The 22,209-nt window shown below is 44.3% G+C and overlaps 1 protein-coding gene across 1 annotated transcript in view; it reads right to left on the bottom strand.

Moving 5' to 3' along the window:
• RGS20 (regulator of G protein signaling 20) overlaps positions 1–21,224 on the bottom strand; it is a 57,106-nt gene extending 35,882 nt beyond the window's left edge. The window contains exon 1 of the mRNA XM_075550679.1: positions 20,945–21,224. The gene's annotated coding sequence lies outside the window, so the exon portion shown is untranslated. The remainder of the gene's footprint in view (positions 1–20,944) is intronic.
• Positions 21,225–22,209: the final 985 nt, after the last annotated feature.

The following is a 22,209-nucleotide window of genomic DNA, read 5'->3' as shown; positions in this document are numbered from 1 at the left end:
CTGTGCTATCCTGAGGGTCATCGATGTTATACTGCACCCTGACTGGCTGTCTCTTTCTTGTGACCATGTCCAGTTGTCTACGATGGCTTTGGGTCTCCATTCCACCCTCCCTCTCATTCACATGGATATGATTTTTTGTTTTGGGCCTTTGATGCCTGATACCTGATCCCAGGTGCATCCACTTTAAAAAGTTGAAAACACAGGCAATCACATTCTTATGTAGTTATATTAGCTTTACTCATAATTGCCAAAAATTGTAAACAACCAAGATAAACAAACCGATATAATCACGCAGTAGAGTATTAAAAAAATGAGTCTATAAAGCTATAACAAGACACAAAGGAAACTGAAATGCAGATTGCTAAGTAAAAAGATTCCAGTCTGAAAAAGCTATATACTATATTACTCCAACTATATGATATTTGGGAAAAGACCAAACTATAAAAATGTTTAAAAGATGAGTGTTTGGGCATGAAGCAGGGAAGTAAGAGAGAGGTCCGAGGGGCCGGCCCCAATCCCAACTATGTGGACAGCCTCCCCTTCCTCAAGAAGAATTCATTTCAGAGGACAGCACTGAAGCTACAGTGCAGGGAGAGAAACTTGTCTGATCAAAGCACACAAGAGCAAACTAAGGGGGAGGGAGAGAGTGGAGGACATCCTGGCCCACCAAGTCCTGAGGGCAAAATTCCTGCTCAGAGCAGCCAATGCACACAGAGGACCATAGGGACGGCCACACCATGAGACATGATGTCCCTCACTGACCCATAATGCCTCGGGGACAACATTGGAGACACAGTGTGCGAAATGTGCCTGATCTGACCCCACCACACTGAGGCGAAACACTAAGGGTGTGCAACAGAACAGCAAGGGGAGCAGAGCAACAAAGTTCCCAGGTTATATGAAAAATAGACTGTGGGACCAGGGTGTGGGTCCCCATCAGACTGGATTGGAAAACACCCCTAAAGGTCAACAAACAGACCTTGAACTATTTATACTCTTTTCTTTTTTAGGTCTTTTTGTTGTTATTGTTTTTGTTTTGTTGCTTTGTTTTTCTCTGTCTAGTTTTTGTGCATATTATCATCTCTACATGTCTATGTAGAAAAGATAGGCTGGATAAACAATCCCGAAGAGGGAACAATGAACCAACGGTTCTAGGGGGACATGGGAGAAGGGGAGGCGGGGGGGGGGTGGGAGTGGGGGAAAGGAAGTGGATGTTAACAAAGCCAGGGACAAGGGAACAAGGGATCTAAGGCGGATGGCGAGGAGGGTGGAGGAGGCCTGGTAGAGCTTGACCAAGGGCAATCTAACAGAGAGGAATTACTGAAAACCAAATGAAGGCTGAGCATGATAGTGGGATAAGAGGAAATTAAGGGAAATAGAGGAAAGGACTAGGAGGCAAAGGACATTTATAGAGGTCTAAACACAGGCATGTACATATGTAAATATATTTATATATAACAATGGGAAAATAGATCTATGTACATATATTTATAGGTTTAGTATTAAGGTAGCGATGGACATTGGACCTCTACTCAAGTACTCCCTCAATGCAAGGACACTTTGTTCTATTAACCTGGTATTCCATGATGCTCACCTTCCTGACACAATCACTGAAGGCAAAGTGGGTGCATAAGCAAATGTGATGAAGAAAGCTGATAATGACCGGCTATCAAAAGATATAGCATCTGGGGTCTTAAAAGCTTGAAGATAAACAAGTGATCATATACCTGAGAAACAACAAAGCCCACATGGAAGAAGCACACCAGCCTGTGTGATCATGGGGTATCGATAGGATCAGTTATCAAGCCAGACCCAGAACAAAAAATCATACAGAAGTGAATGAGGGGGAGTGCAGAGTGGAGACCTAAGCCCATCTGCAGGCAATTGGACATTTTCTTACAGAAGGGTCGAGGGGAGGAGACGAGTCAGTCAGGGTGCAGTACAGCGCCAATGAAACATACAACTTTCCTCTAGTTCTTTAATGCTACCCTCCCCCAATTTCATGACCCCAATTCTACCTTACAAATCTGGCTATACCAGAGAATGTACACTGGTACAGATAAGAACTGGAAACACAGGGAATCCAAGACAGATAAACCCCTCAGGAACAATATTGAGAGTAGCCATACTACTAGGGGAAGAGGAAGGTGGCGGAAGATAGGCGGAACCTATCACAATGATCTACCTGTAACCCCCTCCCAGGGGGATGGACAACAGAAAAGTGGGAGATGGGAGAGATCGGTCAGTGTAAGACATGAAAGAATAATAATAATTTATAAATTATCAATGGTTCATGAGGGAGGGAGGGGAAAAATGAGAAGCTGATACCAAGGGCTCAAGTAGAAAAAATGTTTTGAAAATGACGAGGGCAACAAATGTAAAAATGTGCTTGACACAATGGGTGGATGTATGGATTGTGATAAGAGTTGTATGAGCTCCCAATAAAGTGATTAAAAAAAAAAAAGACGAGTAGTTGACAGAAGGTCAAGTGGAGGAGGGATGGAGCACAGGGCCTGTTCAACACAGTGACACTAATCTGCACGATATTGTAATGGTAGACCCATGGCAATAGACCTTTGTCAAGACCCGTCAGACTCTACAACACAAAAAGTGAGCCTTACTGTGAACTATGGATTGCTAATAATAATGCGTCAGTGTTTTCTAATGATTTGTAACAAATGTGCCATATCAATTCAAGTAAAATTCACTGCCATTAAGTCAATTGACTTTGAGTCCGATATATGCTGGGAAATTGATACTTTCTGTACATATATTCTATAAGCCTAAGAGTGCTATATAAGACAGAATGAGTCATATAGAAAGACTTAAAATTATTTTTAAGATGGCAAGTAAATGGACCCTACACTTCAGTGTCTATAAGGTAGACAGTCAGGATCACTCATCCCACACACAGACATCTGTCACTGCAACCACCACAGACCCAGAAGTAACCAGAAAACCAGCAATGTCTTCGAATGCACACACTGCCAGAGCAAAAATAAGTGAGGGAAGCAAAGAACAGAAACACTAGAGATGAGGGACGTAAGTCTGTCAGTTTGCCAAGCAAAGCACGAGAGCACTTTCACACACTGGGGAAGCATCTGGGAGCTCTGGAGGGATGACTGCCAGAGACCTGGGCTCCGTGCCTCCTTCCCTTGTGGGCTGTGTGAACTCAGCCTTGAGTTCACCTCCCTGGGTTGGAGTTCTCATGTGCAAACCAAAGGGGCAAGAATAGAGGAATGCTGTTTCCCCCCTTTTGATTCTAATATGCTGCTAGGACAGGCTGCAAAGGCTGCAAGCTGCAAGAACCTTCCAAACACACTAAGCAAAAGAAGCCAGTCAAAAAGACCATGTCGTGTAATTCTTTCAAATGAAATGTCCAGAACATACAAGTCCATTGAGACGGAAAGTTGATGAGTGGTGGCCGGGGAATAAGGAAGGGAAGGGGCCCATGGTAGGGAGTAATGATTAAAAGGTGGGGACAGGGCTACTTTAGAATATTAAAATTTTTTTTTGAATTTTAAAAGTTAGATTGTGGCAATATTGTAAAGTTTATTGCAGTGGTGGTTGTACAACTGGATGAATAAATTAAAAGCCACTGAGCTGTACACATTACACAGGTGAATTGTGTGATTGGTGTGTTATATTGAAATATAACCATTTTAAAGTAGTGCTCTTGTGATTTACTCTGAACGCAAGACAGTAGACTGGAAAGAGTGCCAACTCTGCGATCACTAACTCTGTACCGTATGCAAATCATCTGCGTACTTAGGAGGTGTGTGGGTGAAGCTCCATAACATATGATTTGGTGACTTCGTGCTGACACGCTCCAGAAAAGCATGGAACAGATACCCAGGGGAAAACAAAGGGCGACACCAGAGAAGTAAAAGGGGCACAGCCTGGTGATGAGAGGGAGGGGCTCCAAGCAGGCTCATACGGTACATGAAGGCCACACTTCTTAAGAAGCCTGACTTGTCAAGAAATCTGTAGTATTGAACAGAACCATGCGTGATTCCTTACATTCAGTTGAAATTTTGAAGTGTGTACTTGAAAGGAATGTACAGTGAAAGTAGTCCCTGGAGGGCAGGTCACACCAGTGAATGGGCCAGTCATGTTAGCCTGCGTTGTTTTCCTGTACAGAGGTAAGTCGGTACAAAGATCAGGGAGCTGGTGTTTTCCCTGGGTGAAACCAATTTCAGTGTCCTTTGGCTTAGAGAACGAGTACATTTAGCCTTTCCTATTTTCACCAGTGAAGTGGGTTCCCAGATGCATCAGGAAAAACTGAAATGCATAAAGCTTCCTATAGTAACGTTTCAGATTTTATTTAACTGTGAAGATAATGAATAAGGGTCATTAATGCCACATGAGTTCTTACTGTGTTCTGTCTCTTACATACAACTGTATCTGGTTGGAAATAGAAATAAACCTAGTGTCCTAATGGTATTGAAAATTACGCATGTTCGAAGAACATGCAATGGAATGTGATGTGGATTTAAGTCCATTTGAAGATTCTACTGAAAGGCCTAAAGCTAGTTTCTTTGTCCTGCCGTGAGACAAAGACCCAAGGGAAAGTGGGGTGTAGCTCACCTATGCTCACCTATGCTCCGTGAGTGCACCGCCCAGTTGTAGATGCATTCCACGAATCTTTCAATGCCAGGGTATTTTGGCTATATTTCTGGAGTCGAGTGGAATTTCAAAGGCACAGTTCAGAGGGGAATGTAGTATCATCTGGTTCTCTTACGGCAGGGCCCTGTAGTGAGGGGGAGCTTGGCAGTGCCGGGAGCCTCACCAGAAACAGCCCGACCTAAGGGACAGACTGCAGGATGGGAGTTGCCATTGCTGTTGGGGGCCGAGTCCGTGTCATCCATGGGGATCCTGTGCACGGTGGAATGACACATTGTCCTGCCCCATTCTCCCACTGTTCCTGCGCTTGAGCCCACTGTTGCAGCCACAGTGTCCATCTAACATGCTGAAGGCCTTCCTCCCTGTCACTGCCCTTCGGCTTTTCCAAGCACAAGGTCCTTCTCCAGGGACTGGTCTCTGCTGACGACATGTCCAAAGTGCGTGAAACAAAGTCTCGCCATCCTTGCCTCTAATGGTCCTTCTTCTGAGACAGATTAGTTGTCATTTTTGGCCGTCCATGGCACTTTCAATATTCTTCACCGGAACCATAATTCAAACACATCGATTCTTCTTTGATCTTCCCCAATCAATGCATAGGAAGCAATTGTAAATATCATGTCTCGGGTCAGGTGCACCTTAGTCCTCGAAGTAACATCCTTTCCTTTCAATACTCTTAAGAGGTCGTGTGAAAAGATTTACCCAGTGCAATGTACCTTGTGATCGCTTTACTTACTGCTGCTTCCATGAGCATTGATGATGGGCCCAGGGAAGAGGAAGTCCTTGACAACTTCAATTGTTTCTTCATTTTTCACGATGTTATCATCAATTGTGAGGATGTTGGTCTGCTTTACATTGGGTTGTTATCCAGACTGAAGGCTGCAATCCGGGATCTTCGAGACCTCTCTTTCAGCAAGTAAAGTTGTGTCATTTGCATATCAAAGGTTTTTCATAAACCTTCCTCCAAGCCTGATGTCACATTCTTCTTCATATAATCCAGCTTCTCTAATTATTTGCTCAGTATACAGATTCAATAAGTATAGTGAGAGGATAAAACTAAAAACACACCTTTCCCAATTTTAAACTATGAAGTATTCCTGCGTTATGTTCACAAAACTGCCCCTTGATCATGTACAGGCTCTGCATGAGTATAATCAAGTGTTTGGGAATTCTCACTCTTCTTAAGAGTATCTACAATTTGTTATGATCCACACAGTCAAATGCCTTTGCACAGTCAATGAAACACAAGTAAACAGCTTTCTGGTGTTCTTGACTTTCAGCCAAGATCTATCTGACATCAGTAACGATAACCATTCTTGTCCCAAGTCTTTGTCTCAATCGGCTTGAACTTCTGGCAGCCCAATTCACTGCTGCAGCCATTTTTGGATTATCAACAGCAAAATTTTACTTGCATGTGAGAGCAATGATATGGTTTTATAACTGGAGTATTCTGTTGGGTCACCTTTCTTTGGAATGGAATGGATAAAAATATGGCTCTCTTCTAGTCAGTGGGCCAAGTAGCTGTCGTCCAAATTTCTTAGCTTAGACAAGTGAGTTCTTTCATCAGCTTGTTGAAACATTTTGATTGGTAGTCCATAAATTCCTGGAGCCTCTGTTTTGGCTAAATCTTTCAGTGCAGCTTGGAAAAATCCTTCCGCACCTTTGATTCTTGCTCATATGCTACCTTTTGAAAAGGATGAAAGTGGACTTGGTCTTTTTGGGACAGTGACTGTCGTTTCTTTACCCCATCTTTTTTTTAAATATTCTTCCCGCATCATTCAATATTTTCCCCATAGACTCTTTCAATATTGCAACTTGAGGCTTGAGACTTTTTCCTTGAATTCTTTCATATTATGATGTGCTGCGCATGTTCTTTTTTTGGTCTTCTAACTCTAGGTCTTTGCACATTTCATTATGGTATTTTACCTTTTAGTTTCTTTAACATTTTATTGTGAATAAAGTGAAACTACAGAGCGGATCATAAGTTTTCCATTCAAGAATCCATCAACCCATTCATTGCAATGTCACTCATCTCATTTCCTCCCTGCTCCCTCCCCGTCTTCACTCCTCTCTCTTTCCTAGCCCTCAGGTGGCATATACCCAGGCCTGTCTTTTGGCTCTCATAAAATTGTTTTCATTTTCTTCAGCTTAAACCTGAATTTACATATGAGCAATTTACATATGAGCAATTGATGGTGTATTCCAGTCAGTCCCTGGCCTGGTTTTATCTGCTGATATTGAGCTTCTCTATCATCCCCGCGCCCCCTCCCCCACGAGTTAGTCAATTTGATTTCTATGTGGAGAACTGTACCTGCATAGTTGCCTTCTGTGTTGTTGAAGAAAGGTATTTGTGATAAAGTTGTTGGTTTTGCAAAATTCAATCATGCAATCTCCAGCTTTGTTTCTGTCACTAGGGCCATATGTTTCAAGTACTGATCCTTCCTTCAACTTTTGCATTCCAATTGCCGATAATTCTCAATGCATCTTGGGTGCAAGCTTGGTCAATTTCAGACCGAAGACTTTGGTTAAAGGCCTACATTTCTGCATCACTAGCTTTAGGAGTTGGTGCATAAATTTGAGCAATAGTTGTATTGACTGCATTTCCTTGTATTAGGATAGATATTATGTTATTACTGATACCATTGTACTTCAAGATAGATCTTAAAATGTCCTTATTGATGCTGAAAGGAATGTCAGTCCTCTTGAATCTGACATCCCTGGCATAGTAAACCATATGATTTTCTGATTAAAAATGGCAGTATTAGTTCATTTCAACTAACATGTAGAATGTCAATATTTATGCATTCCATTTCATTTTTAATGATTTCCAATTTCCTAAGGTTCATACTTCCTACATTCCAATTATTAAGGTCCCTATTCCTTCTTCTTCATCTGTTGTTAGCGTGGAAGTTCTGTTGAAACTTAGTCACTGTGGGTGACCCTGCTGGTATTTGAAATGCCAGTCACACAGCTTCCAGCATCACAGCAACACACAAGCCACCACGGCATGACAAACAGACAGGCAAGTGTTGGATTTCAGAGTGGTAATGTCCCATTGATTATACTAAACAATTTCCCACCATAACTTCCTCTTGATTTAGCCCACCAGAGCACAGTCATCTACCTACACTCTAAACTCTCCCTATTTTCACCCAGTTCAACACCACACAGACCCAGCTGCCGACTTGACTGAGCTCCCATAGACATTTTAGACTTCAATGCCTACAGTGGACTCTTGTTCCTCTCCCCTCCTTCCTGCTCCTTCCCCATTCTTCTCCTGTCCAGACTTGGAGTCACATTCCAAGAACCACTCTGCCTCCTCCCTATTCGTCACCTGCTGCCCTCCTTCATCCGCTAGCTAGTTATCTCTTTAGAGCAGTGGTTCTCAGCTTTCTTAACGCCGCGACCCTTTCATACAGTTCCTCATGATGTGGTGATCCCTCAACCATAACATTATTTTCATTGCTACTTCATAACTGTAATTTTGCTGCTGTTATGAATCGGGCAACTCCTGTGAAAGGGTCCTTCGACCCCCAAAGGAGTCGTGACCCACAGGTTGAGAACTGCTGCTTTAGAGTCTATGGCAGGTCTGCACCTTCTTTTCATGCCCATTCTCTAGCTCACGATAGCTTTATTTCTGACCTGCATCGCTCCAATAGTCCCCTAATGCCTACCTTTACATTGAGCTATATTTTACATACATAACACCTGAGTTATAGTTTCAAAATAAAATCCAAATGATTAGTTCTAATTTCTGGCTCTTACAATCAACCCGTGGTAATCAGAATAAACTCTAAACTCTTTAATATAGCCTCTTTCTATACAAATAATTTGTATAGAATTTGCACTTTTCTTTACATGCCTACAATAGTAGTTGTGATCACACCTTACTCACATTCCATTTTTGAAACCATGGAGTGTATTTCAAGATTCCCATTTAATCAATGGAAAAACTTGGGAGTCAGAGAGGTTTTGCCACTTGCCTAGTGTCTCAGCCCAACTTCAGGCTGGTTCACTGCACAACCCAGCAGCACTAGCATCTTCATACTGCAGCTGTGCACCGACCATCGTGCACCATCTATTTAGGTCATTTTCAGATGCCCATTAGTAAATAACGCTGAGGTCCTTTTCCAGTAGGTCTGCTATTGACTAGAAGAGGCTAGTAGAAACCCAAGGGCATTAACTTGTCCTACATTGCCTTAAGTGTTTCCAGGGAAGCCCCAGTGGGCCAAGCTGGTGGAATATTTCTGCCTGCTTCCCTAGGGAACTCTAGAGTCTCAACTCCTCAAGGTGTTTCCCATAATTTGTATAAAAATATCCAGGGAATTTCAAGTCCTTAGCTCCTGTTAGCTTGAATTCTGAAATAGCTAGGAATGTTGACCAAACAGGTAGAAAATGAAAGAAATTCCTACAAACTGAAAATGTTGAATGGTTATGCATCTTGGACTGTAGCTATTCAAGAACATTTTCTCTGAACTTCAATAAAGCAGCTTTATAGGAAGAAGAGAGCTAGGACTAAATCTTACATTTAGATGTAAGCAAAAGACAAATCACAATGAAAAATTACTAAGTATTTATATGCAGTCGCCTGATCTACAGAACAGGTTTTATATATTTAATAAATATATTTTTATCTATATCTATAGAAAATTTTCACATCTCCATGGTTAAAAAAGCATATCACTCACAAATAAGGAAAAGAAGTAGTCTTTCACCTGTCTTATGACTTTCTTATAAAAAGTCCAAAGTGAATTAATCATTTTATTAGACTTGGTATAATTTCATCAAATTGGTATACATTTTTTATAATTTTCATCCGCCATTCTTTGGCGGCCTGATTATGAGGTCTGGCATCTTTGTTAGCTAGGATTCCATGTACCAAAGACCAGCCTGCCTAACCAGTCCCTGGAAAGTTCCAGAGAGACATTTTGGCCCTAGTGAGAACTTCATAAATTTAGTCTGTTGCTTAACTACCCCTATAATTCTTGAACCTTGAATTAGCTCTGAACATGGGTTGTAAGGAGTGTATCTCACCTCAAAAATATGAAAATTATAGCAATAAAACAAATGGTTCCCTCATCACATGAAAGACCTCTGTAGACTGAGTAAGCCAGACGTGAAGGGTTGCTTATGTTGCATGGGCCAGGAGAGTCTTCAGGAACACTGAACTGCCTCCAGTACTATTTTCATGTGACGTTTATAGTTGATCGAATTGTCTTCATATATTATAAAGTAATTTTTCAAAGGTAAAAGGCAAGCTGAAAAACAACTTATTGGACATTGAGTGTTGAAATTAGCTATATTTAAATAATTCTTGTAGATAATGGTAAAACAATGTACAAGTCTTACCAAGAATCTCATCTGCAAAGGTCAAGAAAAACATTGTCAACCTTTCCTTAATCTTTCTTAAAATAGTGTTCTTATTGCCAATATCTTACAATAAGCCCTGCTGGGTAGAGCACAAAGCAGTTAGATGTGGTTTTACTAAAGACTGATTACTTTTAACACAATCCCTTTTACAACAAAAAATTATGTAAATTATTTTTGTTTTGGTAGGTCTTTTATTTATTACTTTTAATTAAAGACAAAGATATCGGTAAATATTAATTTATAAACTTCTTAGTACTATCTTGCTAGATAGTTATAGGTACTGCTTATGTCATCTTAAGTCATTCAAGTAGATATCTTCCCAAATCATCGAAGCTTTGCAACAAGCTTGTGGACACATTGCAGCACATAAAATAATATTTTTAGATGAATCATATGTTTTAAGCAAGGTTGGAAAGACCATAAAAGTGAGAAAAGAGCCCACAACAAACAATCATTTTGATGCAAACAAGTGGCGGGGGGATGTGGAGTGGAGACCTAAAGCCCACCTGTAGACATTTGGACATCCCCTCACATAAGGGTCACAAGTAAGGGATGAGCCAGCCAGAGTGCAGTATAGCACCAATAAAACATACAACTTTCCTCTAGTTCTTTAATGCTTCCTCCCCTGCAGTTCTACTTTGCAAATCTGGTTAGACCAGAGCATGCACACTGGTACAGGTAAGAGCTCTCAACACACGGAATCCAGGACAGATAAACCCCTCAGGACTAATAATGGTAGTAGTGATACCATGAGGGTAGGGGAAGATGGAGGGAAAAGGGGGAACCGATTGCAATGATTTATGTATAACCGTCCCCATCCAGGATGACTAACATCAGAAACATGGGTGAAGGGAGACAGCAGATGGTGCAGGGGGAGGAAGCATTAAAGAACTAAAGAAACGTGTGTTTTGTAGGTGCTACACTGCACCCTAACTTGCTCGTCCCCTTCTTGTGACCCTTCTGGGCGGGGATGTCCAATTGTTTACAGATGGGCATTGGGTCTCCATTCAGACCCCACTTGTTTGCATCGAAATGGTTGTTTGTTTTGGGTCTTCTGATGCCTGATCCCATTGACACCTTGACACCATGTGATCACAAGGGTTGGTGCGCTCCTTCCCGGTGGGTTTTGTTGTTGCCCTGCTAGATGGCTACTGGAGGGCATTTTCTAGTACACTAAAACACAGGTTTAGGATGAGTTTAAGACTTGACCCTAGGAGGGAGTGTGGACCAAGGCACCTCCCTCCTTGTCCCTGCTTTGTTTTCTTGGGGGCATCCTTGATTCTTAAGGGTGACTTAAGAACCATCCTTTGTTTTCCTTGGATAGATACTGGCACCACCATACAGTTTTAGCCCATATCACCTCACTTGGAAAGCTATAACCTTATTTTCTGACTGAGCTTTGGTAGAAGACAGACCTGCTGTGACTTTTGGACATGTTTGGCTTCTGGTTCTGGACCTTGCATTTGGCTCTCCTCTATCTGACCTTCGGATCTAGCACTGAACAACATTCACCACCTCTTGACATTTCTCAAAATTGTGCAAATTTCTGTGGGGCACTGCTGGGAATCACAGAATCTGGGGACATGAGGTAATATATTCAAGGGAGGAGTGCAGGAACATGGAGAATAGCAGCTTGGAAGAGTTGGACTCTTGGGACATCTTTAATCTCCAGTTCCTGGAATTAACAGTCTGGTGTTAATTCTTCTAAATTATTATAAAAAACTCAACTAATGAAAAAACTGTGGCTGATGTCAAGATACTGGGAGAGAAAGCCTACAGAATTATGGTTGCTAAGAGCTCCTTCTCATGGGATCTCACGTGGTTTGGCATTTGTATATATATTTTTCATTTATAATTTTAAAAGCAAGCTTTCGGCTCAATGGCTGCCTAAAGGTTTGCAAAAGATTAGATAGTTCAGAGAGCTTCATATCAGTCTTTTAAAGCAAGGCTGAAGATAATGAAGATGATTTTATGGAACAAATAACCAGGCAGGAGCCCTGGATTAATTGATACAGTCCACAGAGCAGTGGTCAATCAAAATAGTTGGCTGTTGAGGGAATTTACCGGTCTGGTAAAATTCAAGGCACTGAAAATCAGCTCAGATCATGGCAACTGTTTTTTGTTTGTTTTACTCTGCGGGGGTAATATTGATCAGGCTGATCAGGAGAGTCTACTAGGAAGACATTTTAAGAAAACTGAAATTATATTGATTAGACAAACACCAGGGGAATTGCATAGGAGATATTTTTTCCACTACAACATATCTGTTCATATTTTTTTGAGGGTAGTAAAAGCTATTCCCACCACTTATCTGCCAGCTTGCTGTACTATGGTGGCAGAAGAAACAACAGAAGGTGTCCCAGGTGAATGGAGATGTGCCCAAAGGGTCCACTGGCAAAATGCATCAGAAGGAGCTCTGGCACAAGTCACCGCAGCCCACCCAGTCACAGAGGAAGATAAAGCTGTCTTTGGGAAATGACAGTCTCAGCGTTCTCTGGCGTAGGAACCAAGAGAAAAAGGTGCCACGGAAGAAGGGTGTCAATTAAGCCCTAGACGCAGGCCCTGCCACTGAGCCCCCTTATGTTTTCACAATAATTTTAAATAAACTAGTTAAAATTTAAATATATATATATATATATATATATATATATATATATATATGAAGAAATTTTGCCATCTTCACTTCTAAGGCACTCAAAATGTCACGAGGTCTGAGGATGAAAAAGCCTGGACTTGTTGGTACTTAGTTCCATAGGGGGACTTAAAGTAAAGTTTACTGAGCTGCACACTTAAAGAAGTACAGACTTTCCTTTAGGAAATAACTCAAGCAAACAAAGTAAAAATCACAAATCTCACAAAAATCAAAATTCTCATCACCCAAACCTAGCAAACTTGTGTAGAAAGTTTGATTCCATTTGAAATTTGTTTAAAAATCCTAGTGACTGAATTTTCTAGAAATTCCATTAAGTCAGGAAGAAGTCAACAACTCTTCATGTGTGATCTCCATTAAAAGCCAATAGGCATCTGCACTTTCCTATATAGCAGTGCTCAGGTTAACCATAAAAATTAGTATTTGTAGAAACACAATAAAGGCATATGATGAAGTAAATATTCCTTGGATCATCTTAGATGCATCGAAGATGAAGTGTGAAAATGTACACAAATTTCTGAACAGTGGTCAAATCTTATTACTAAGAATAATTGCTCCTTGTTACTAATTATCAACACAATTTTTCTGTAGATCAAGAAATCCAGTCCCTTAAATCTAACCTACATTCCGTCCTGTGATATGTCCATTACAAGGGAAGGGGCAAGGTCAAGGAAAAGGCTATATAACTCTTTCTACTGTTTTTGCATAAGAACAACAGCCAGCGAATCTCGGCAGATTCTAGTCATAAAACGTTAGCGTGTGAGTGTGGTTAGCTTTAAAGAAGCAGCGCAAATCTACTCTCTGGCTCGTAAGCTACCTTTCACATGAACTTCCATTGGGTTAGCTGGAAGAGGTGACAGGGCACAGACCCAGACAATGAGAAAACAGGATTTCTCCTTGACTGCTGGCCTATCGGGTACAGTGTTCACATCAGGTAAACCACCGGGAAACTTTGCAGAGTTGCCTTTATTTAAGATCCTATTGCTAACAATATACTGGAAAACGATTTTACAGCTTAGAGAAAGATTAATAACTAAAAATTGAGTTCTTCCAAATTAAAAAAAAAGTCAATAGGTTTAATAAACACCGAAATGACTGAAGTAAAATTTCACTACTAGGCAAGAAAATATATAACTCATATTTGGCCAATGACTCTACGCAAATATAGATAATGTAATCAGATAAATTAGAACCAAGGCTATGGATTCCTAATCACATAATATTACATTGAGCACTGTGAAAGAAACTCACTAAATCTCTGCCACAGAGTCAATTATGATTCAGAACAACCCTATAAAACAGAGTAGAACTGTGGGTTTCAATCATTGTAACTTTTTAAGGAAGTAGAGAGCCTCATTTTTCTCCCACAGAGTGACTGGGAGTATTGAACTGCTGACGTTACCGTTAGCAGCCCAACCAGTAACCTACTATACCACCAGAGCACTTAGTCACATCAAACTTTATTATGACGGCTCTCTAACAAACCCTTACAATCTTATGATGAACTGACCAAACCACACAGTCATCCAATCTACTCAAGTTAACATTGCAGGACCAGCTTTATGATGCGGGGTAGTCAGTGATTCACACTTAACTGTACTAAACACTAAGCTCTGACACAGAAGAACCTACCCTGTTATTTGCTGACTGACATTGCTTATATGAATACAAGCTCCTATTGTGACTCACCTGGGGCACATTAAAAAATAATTCACAATACAGTGAGCCCCAGGTTTCAGCCAACTGACACTTTCCCTTCAGTGGTAAGTAAATTTGCCCTCACTTTGAAACATCGGAATTAACCCTGGTGGTGCAGAGTTTATGTGCTTGTTAAAGGCAAGGTCAGCAGTTCAAAACCACCAGTTGCTCTGCAGGAGAAAGACAGGCTTTCTGTTCTCAGTAAAGACTTAGTGTTTTGGAAACTCAGAGGGGCAATTGTTCCCTGTCCTATAGGGCCACTGTGAGTTGGCATCAACTTGATGGGAGTGAGTTTGTTTGTTTATTTGTTGAAACAAACTGTTCATCACAATTCCCTCCCTCACTGCATGCACAACCTTTGAGGCATTGAAACAATTTAGGAACCTTGTACAAGGCTAAATAAGCGTAAGTGCCGTATGTACTTGTTCTGACATATCTACAGATTCAATCGAACACATATTTAGGAAAGGATCTCATTTGTCACCAGGGATCTGCTTGTATGAGAAGGCTTCAAAAAATTCATGTGAAAATTCTATGATCTTTTGATTTCATTTTTCCATTAAAGATCTGAAGTCCCCTTGCATTCTCTGTTGGACATTACAATCATATGGAGGTCTGAGTTAACATGTGATTCCAAAACTCAGATCTGCTGAAATGGCTCTAGCTTGTCTAAGGGTCTCTGGCAGGTATCCCTGAGATGCAAAGTTAAAAGTGAACATTAAGCTCTTATTCTCCTCCTTCAATGAAACAGGCAGAAATTCCTGTAAGTGTCCACTTAGAAGACCATTTCTATAAATCAACGTTCAAGGCCAGATGCTCACTAGAAAGACTTGGCTCCATCGATTCCTAGACCACTCGTGTGAGGGCTGGACATTGACACCACCATCTGCCTAGTGCCCATGTCATTCGATTGCCACAGACAGAAATGAAAACAATAAAAAAGAAGCAGGATTTTAGGAACTTGATATTCAAGTTGCATTTAAATAGGAAAGCTTTTCTTCTTTCACTTCTGGGAATCCACGGCGTCTGTGATAATATAATCTCCATCCATGTAACTTCACGGGCTTTTTCTAAAAAGCTTTCCTGGAAGACAGACCTTCAAAGCCAATCACGAGATGTTTAAGAATTTCAGAAAAGCTCGAAAGTGATTTCTAATAAAACTGCTACAAAGGATTGACAGACTATGCAGCAAAAGAGGGACCTTAAATTACAGCTTGAAATGTTACCTCCCTAAAGCAAGTTGTGTCTTCAGTGTGGGGTCCACACGAAGTAGTCTCACAACAGCAATCATTACAGGCTTGCAAGATCCCGCTCTGTGGTGGAGGTAACATATGCACGCATACTGCTCCTTATGCCGTGCCTTTTGGTTTCCTTTTTATCCAAGGTTCACAGATTGTAGGAAACAGGAAATCACCAAGGTGGGGTGAAAAGCCCCAGAGAGTAAGCTAGAAGACATAATTCTAATTCGATGTTGGCCCTTCTTATCTGGTGGCACAGGCAGTTAGTTAGGGACAGTGGACTACTAGCTGAAAGGTTTATGGATCAAATGTACCCCGAGATGCTAGGAAGACCAGCTTGTCCATTCACAAAGGTCACAACCTTGAGAATTACATGAAGCAGTCCTACACTGCTCAAATAGGCTGGCCACGGTGCCTGGTTAAGGTGAATTTCTAGAAGACATTTTATAAAATGAAATATTATGGATTAAAAAGTATAGATGATCTTAAATGTTAGATAATTTAATATAAAATATTAGATATTGAGATAATTGAAATGAAAAGGGTTCGGATGTAGACATGTATTATATTAAATCTGGGTGGTATATTTAAAAAGTATTCATGTTCTAATTTTGGTTCATTATATATATTGTTTAGAGTATTCTGAATATACATATACTTATTTCTAATCTTTAAAAATTTAAAGTCTACATAGCCAACTGAGCACTATTATAGTAAAATAGCAAATGAAGAGTTAATTGTGTGTGTGTTTGTGTGTGCAGCACATTTGTAAGGAGCTCTACAATATTAATTTATTGAATTCGGAAGCCAGCCTGTGAGGTTTATTCCAGTTAGCAAGGAATCAAATCTGACTCATGGCAGCGCCAGGGGTTTAAATGAACCCATAAACACGATAGGTTTATTTTCAGAAGTGGATCACCAAGAATTTCTCCCAAGGCACCACTGAGGGAATTCAAAACACCAACATTTTGATTGTCTGAGAGGCACATAAACCTTTTGCACCAGCCAGAGAAACACCACAATATAAGGTAGATTCTTTTACTGTCCCCACTTTACCGATAGTAAAAACTAAGGTAAAGAGAAGGTAAGCATGTGGCTCGCTGGGAGCAGAGCCCAGGACTTAACCATCAGGCAAGAGGCAGTTCATATGTGTTATTAATACACAAAATATGTCACTTAAATGGGCAGAAGGTAAACAGGATGAGACCCAGTACATAATTAGATTGTGAGCAAAAATATTTTAACAAAAATACTAAACTGCCAACCTTGGTTGTGCCATTGTCTTTGCCAAGCTTGGGGAGGAAGTTCATTTGAGACCTTTTTTAATGTCAATTGCACAGTTGGTCTAGAATTCACTCACTGCTACAGAGTCGATTCTGCCTCACAGGGACCTTACAGGGCCTGATGGAACTGAGCCTGTGGGCTTCCAGGACTGAAAATATTTATTGGAATAGAAAGTCTCAGCTTTCTCCTGAGTCTAGAGCTCCAAAAAAAGGAACCCCACTGCCATGAAGTCCATAGCAACTGTCCTATAGGACAGGATAGAACCGCTTCTGTGTTTCTGAGAATGTAACTTAAAAATATTTTTTTTAATCAATGTATTTTTAATCATTTTATTGGGGGCTCTTACAACTCTTATAACCATTCATACATCAGTTGTATCAAGCATATCTCTACATATGTTGCCATCATAATTTTCTAAACATTTACTTTCTATTTGAGCCTTTGGTATCAGCTCTTCCCCCCACTCCCTTGTGACCCCTTTATAAATTATTATTGTTTTCATATCTTACACTCACTGCTGTCTCCCTTCTCCTATGTTTCTGTTGTCCACCCCCCTGGGAAGTATGCGTTGATCACTGCAATTGATTCCCCCTTCCTCCCCTCTTTCCCCTACCCTCCTGGTATCGCTACTCCCATTTCTGATCCTGAGGAGTTTATCTGCCCTGGATTCCCGGAGTTGTGAGCTCTTATCTGTACCAGTGTACATGCTCCGGTCTAGCCAGAGGTGAAAGGCAGAGCCAGAGTCATGATAGTGGGGTGTGAGGAATCCTCAAAGAACCAGAGGAATATTGGGTTTCATCTGTGCCACACTGAGTCCTGGTTGACTTATTCCTCTTGTGACCCTTCTGTGAGGGGATGTCATATTTTCTACAGATGGGCTTTGGGTCTCTGTTCCAACCCTCCTCTTTCCCAACAATGTTTTTTTGTTCTGTTTTGTTTTGTGTCTTCTGATGGCTGTTGCCTGACACCTCATGATCACACAGAGTGGTATGCTTCTTGCACGTGGGCACGATGCTTCTCTGCTATATGGCTGCTTGTTTACCTTCAAGACTGTAAGACCCTAGACACTTTATCTTTTGATATCCAGGCACCATCAGCTCTCTTCATCACATTTGCTTATTCACCCATTTTGTTTTCAGCGATCATGTCGATCATGTCGGGAGGGTGAGCATCATGGAAAGCCAGGTTGTTAGAACAGAGGGCTTTTGCATTGAGGGAGGGCTTGAGCAGAGACCCAAAGTCCGTCCACTTCCTCAATGTATTGTCATATAAATATATGTACATAGGCCAATACCTCTATTTTTATGAATTCATATGTTTACCTAAGTGCACACCTATGCTTATACCTCTGTCCATAGCTTTGCTTCCTCGATCTTTCCTTCTGTTTCCTTTGACTTTCTTCCTGCCCCACCATCATGCTTGCCCTTCTGCAGCTTAGTAATTCCTCTCAGCTAGATTGCTGTTGCTCAAACACCGCCGGAATCTCGACATCCTCCGAGACTGTAGCTCTTCACGCGAGTAGAAAGCCTCATATTTCTCCCAAGTCTAGAACTACGTGACATGAAATAAAGCCAATCCATGCAAGAACCTGGCAACCTATGGCCCTGAGAGGGGCATGAACCCAGGAGTTAATGCACCACCCTCACTGCACTTCAGGGGCAATGAGGAGCCACAGCGGGGCTGCCAGCTTCTGAAGGGAGTCTGGCTCCTACCCAAGGCAGGTGAAAAACCAGAATTTCATCACCATCAAGTCGATGTCGAGTCTATGGGACCAGGTAGAACTGCGTGAGTTTTCAAGACTGAAACTGTTTACAGAAGTAGAAAGCCCTGTCTTTCTCCAGCAGAGAGACTGGTGGCTTTGAACTGCTGACTTTGCACACCACAGCTCCAAGTAACCTCCACACCACCGGGGTTCCTGGTCAGTGAAAACTTGGGGTGGTGGTGGGGCTCTGCCATTCTGAAAAGGCAAGGGAGATACATTTTTTACTCTAGAGATACCACTTTCGGGTGTGAAACTGTGCATCCACGCTCTTTTCTTCACTGTGAACACCCCCCTGAACAGAGCGCTTCTCCGAGCTCCTAGCCTCCGGTCCCTCCACTTTGGGCTGGACTGGACCTGGGCCATCAGCCCTCTGACCCCTCAGAGCTCACCTTCAACTGGCACGCCGAAATCAGGACTCCTGGAGGGCTGGGATGGCACCCCCAGGGACCGAGGGTTGTGGGTGCGGGGAGGCGAGCACCCAGACTGTTCACCCTACCATAGATCTTCAAGAGAGGATGGGGAAGGGTAGGCTGACAGCTCACACAGACGCCTAACGCCACTCGCAGCTTTGGGTCCACCCACTATAGAAGGGTTTCAATTTGGGAAGAGGGATGCGCAATGCGGGTGGGGGGGGGGGGAAGGGGGGGCGGGGCGGGCAGGAAGCGTGCACTTAATGCACAGATCCCTACAATCACCCGTTTCCGCACCCCCAGAGCTCTGCACCTCCTCCCTCTCCCCTCCTCCCTCTCAGCTCTGGTCTCCGCAGTCTTGGGCGCCCGACTCTAACTTCAACGCAGCCCCCAGATTAGGGTTTGTTCCAGGATGCCCGCAGCGCCCGCGCCCGCGCCATTGTGGCATGTGCAAATGGGTCTGCAAATACGTTCAGGCCGCAGCCGAAACGCGTCCTTCACGCGCTCGGTGGGCAGGCTGCGGCTGGAGGCTTGGCGCTCTCCGCTACATCCCTGGTTCGGTCCCTGTCCTCTCTTGGGAGTGGTTTCCTCTCTCTTCCCACTACCCTTCACCCGCACGCCCCCGCGGGCGCCGTTGCCACCATCGGGCTCGGTGGAAACTGGTTCTGGTGGCTTTACGCCTCCTTCAGACCACTCACATTCAGCCTACACCCCCAAATCTGTACAGGGTATCAGGGGTGGGGGGTGGGGGGGTTGCTGGGTGGTCTCAGGGCTGAGGACCCAGACCCGGCTGCCGTAAGCCACTTGGGAGCGGGCCGACGCGCACCGGCTCGCGGAGCCCAGGGGTTCGGGCCCAGGAGAAGCGGAGTACTCACGGCGCCCCCGGGGTCCACTCCACTGGCGGCTGGGTGGTCGCCGCCTTCTCTGGGGCGCATGCGTACCAAGAGCGTCTGCGTTTATTCCAAAGACCAGGACCTCCGGGTGCCCAGCTTTCCACTGCCTCGCGCGCTCAGGGGCTCCTCTCTCCTCCCCTTTCCCTCCTCCCTCCTCCCTCCTCTGCACGGCCTTCCCCTCCCCCATCTCACTTCTGGCCTCCGCGCCCCCTACCCCCATCCTGGTTCCGGCCTCTCTCCGGCTGGGGGCGCGCTCTACAGCGGTTCCTGGGCTCAGGAATCTTCCCCAAATCCTTGGGGACCTGGACCCGGGCGAGTGTCACCAACCGCCTAGGCGAGTGGTCGCTGAGCAGGGAGGGACCCGCGTGGGAAACAGCCAACTGGGGCTTGTGACTGCAGGAGTCGGAGGCGGGTGGGCTTTGGGAGCTTGGCGCAGCGAGGGAGGTTGCTGATTCTCTAGGGGACCGGATGTTTAAAGGGCTGGGATGGCCACGCCTAGGAGGGGCTGGACCCTTACTCAGAGTAATCTCTGACTGCAGACCCATGAGGCCTCAGCAACCGCTCCTGCTCCATTCCCTAGGGGCCCCTGGAGCCCCACGGGGGATCAAGGGGGATGGCGGAGCCTGCGGCCCAGGCCTGCAGGTCCAGAGGGTCGTGAGTCCCGGTAGCCAGTAGGGCCAAAGCTCGGAGGGGAGCCTAGTGAACCTGCTACAAACCTAGCTGCACGCCATCCTGCCCCCCACCCCCGCCTACGACCCCCCTGCAGCCTCCGCGAGGGGAGCGCACGCAGAGGAGTGTGGGCTCCGGGGAGTTGGAAATGCAGCCTGCGAAGGAAGGGTGGGACGAAAGGGCGCAGGGACAAACAAAGTGGCCACCAAAACCTTCCGGGCGAGGGGGCGGGGTCACTGCCCTCTCCTCCAGGCGCGGGCCGCGCCCGAGGGTGGAAGGGGTCCGCCCAGGTGAAGGGGGAACCCGGGCCTGGGTGGAGGGAAGGGCGTGGTTTAGAACCCGGTACTCACCCCCCGCTGGGAGCCCTGCCCTGTGCGGTGGTGCTGGTTCCCGGCCTCCGAGAACCAGCTGGCAGATGGGCCCGGCGGGCTGCCTGGCAATGCCAGCGCTGCTCGAAGCTGGAGCGGGAGCCTACCGGGCCCCGCGGGGAGTCCCCGAGAGAGCCAGGTCTCAGGCGGGGCCGGAAGCCTGCGGGAGAGGTCAAGGCGCTGCCGGGGCTTCTCCTGAGGAACTTGCCGGAGGTGGTGAGCAAAGAGCTGCGTGAGGTCGGAGAGGCAGCTAGAAAGCAGGCCCCACAACTTCTGCGCCGCAGGGGAACTTGGAATCTGCGCAGGCTGCGGAAGGGTAGAGGGAGAGAGGAGACAGTGGGGGAGGGAGGGAGGGAGGGAGGGAGAGAGAGAGAGAGAGAGAGAGAGAGAGAGAGAGAGAGAGAGAGAGAGAGAGAGAGAGAGAGAAACAAACCAGTACACCGTTACTGTTGTCTCCAGCCACAGAATGAAGAAAACTTAACCCTTAAATGGACTCCTTACTTTGGAGATACAAAAGGAGGTCGGAGAAAGCGAAATGAAAAGCCTTTGGTGGGGTGGGCTTGTTTGTGTCCCTGGCTTTCTGACTTGGTGCGACAGTGAGGCCTATTCAGTGCACCAGCTGCTTTGGTAACATCTGGGACTGGGTAGACTTCTAGAATCAGACTCTGCAAGTTAACACGCCCAGGGCATTGATACGCACCCTAAGCAAGGACACTTGGTTATTTAAATTTAGAGAAGAATTCCCTTTTGCAATTGTTGCTCTCCCTCTCTGTGTGACCTCCTCCCCCTCCCCGTGCTCCAACCCCCTTACCTCGCCCACCTCCTGAGAAGCAGAGCGCTGAGCATTTGGCTACAGTGAGACTGATAGCTAAGGAAACCCGCACAATTGCAGAGAGACAGGGACTCCAGCCCCACCTCAGGTAGGGTCAGGCACAGGTCGGCCCATTTGACTGACAGTACTAGGACAGATTCAATGTTGGGGCCCTTCCTTCAAGTGAACATCCTACAGGCGCTCTTCATCAACCCCATCGTAATCTTGGGAACACGGAATTTCTTCTTACAGCTCCCACATGTTGCTTAGAAAACCACAAGCGAAGGTAAAAATGGTTTGTTTGTTTTTATGAGATGGAGGCAAGCGTTCTGTTAACAGTCCAGTTGTAGACTTAGTCACTTGTAAGGCCCGCTGCTCTGCTCAGGCTGAGTTTTGAGACACCCCCCCACCCCGCCGCTGTTTTTCATTAACATTT

The sequence above is a fragment of the Tenrec ecaudatus genome, chromosome 5 (assembly GCF_050624435.1).
Source record: "Tenrec ecaudatus isolate mTenEca1 chromosome 5, mTenEca1.hap1, whole genome shotgun sequence".
NCBI lineage: Eukaryota > Metazoa > Chordata > Mammalia > Afrosoricida > Tenrecidae > Tenrec > Tenrec ecaudatus.
Note: the sequence above shows the minus strand (reverse complement) of the source record. Positions and strands in the feature narration are given on the sequence as shown.